We start from the raw sequence: 1,347 nt of genomic DNA, 5'->3' as shown, positions 1-1,347 counted from the left end.
CAGTGACTCTGGAAGACATGTGCTACAGAGGGCAAAGTATAGAGGGAGGGCGCCTGGGCCACAAATGCCCACATAGAGGAGACCAACCGACAAATCAGGAATACTCATTTTGGACTTTGTCTAGAAAAAAAACTGTGTTCATCCTTGAGTCACTATACATTTTTGTTACAGCAGCTCACTTTACCCTAATTCAGACCCCAGCCTATTAGAACAGAGGTCAGCTGTAACACCCTATTAACTGTTGGGGGATAGTAAATTCCCAGGCACTTCCAGCTCTCTGTAGCCTCAGGAGAGACCTTTGAGAATGAGCTGAAGGTACTGGCTGTTGGGGGATGAAGGGAAGAGGACAAAAATGGTGTAAAAAAAAAAAAAAAATGATCCAAGCTGAGCACCAGCATTGTCCACCATGTGGGGCCAGATTGTGCCTAGAAAGGAGAATGCGTTTAATGTTCCATGCAGAGGGCACCATAGCAGGTCCCTGAGTTGGGGTGTTTGGGGATGAACATGAGGGAGCCCAGCTGTCTCATGATCTGGTCACACCCAGTGAGACAGCTCCCTCTAGCCCCAAACACACGTACTGAGTGAGTTCTGCCTCTGAACTGTAATGACTCGTTTTTCTCTGAGCTCTTATTTCCGGTCAATTCTCATCTCTAAGTGGCATATTTAGTTCAAGGAAGTGTCATACTCCTTCCTGAGCATTTCTGCCATCCCAATCAATCTGCTGACATCACAAGATCAAGTTCAATATTCAATTTCTGTGACCCTGAGTCCTGGCTGTATGTGGAATCTGGAAAAATAATTAACATTTGTTGAATGCTCACTATTTGCCAGACTTTGTGGTAAGCATTTTAAGTAGTTCATTAGTCACATTCTTCATGGTCCCCGTGATGTTCACAATCCTCTCCTAAAGGGAATTTGCCCCAAAGCAATTCCTGAAGCAGGGTGAGGTGCAGGGAACACTTGCGCCATGCTTTAGACCTCAGTTTGTGTCCATCAGCAAAGCTGTATTTTTTTGTTGTTGTTGCTGGTGGTGAGGAAGATTAGCCCTGAGCTAACCTCCATTGCCAATTCTCCTCTTTCTCCTAAGGAAGATTGGCCCTGAGCTAACATCTGTGCCCATCTTCCTCTATTTTATATGTGAGAAGCCTGCCACAGCATGGCTTGATAAGCAGTGAGCAGGTCCCCGCCTGGGGTCCAAACTTGTGAACCCCGGGCCGCAGAAGCAGCATGCAAGAACTTAACCACTACGCTACCAGGCCGGCACCAAAGCTGTATTGTTTTTAAAATTTAAGTCTTCCACATTTCTTATGTTCTTAGATGTTTAATCTTTCTGTGTATAGTAAATGG

This window comes from Ceratotherium simum, chromosome 11 (assembly GCF_057802395.1).
Source record: "Ceratotherium simum simum isolate JZ-2026a chromosome 11, ASM5780239v1, whole genome shotgun sequence".
Lineage (NCBI taxonomy): Eukaryota > Metazoa > Chordata > Mammalia > Perissodactyla > Rhinocerotidae > Ceratotherium > Ceratotherium simum.
This window is presented reverse-complemented; position numbering follows the sequence as displayed.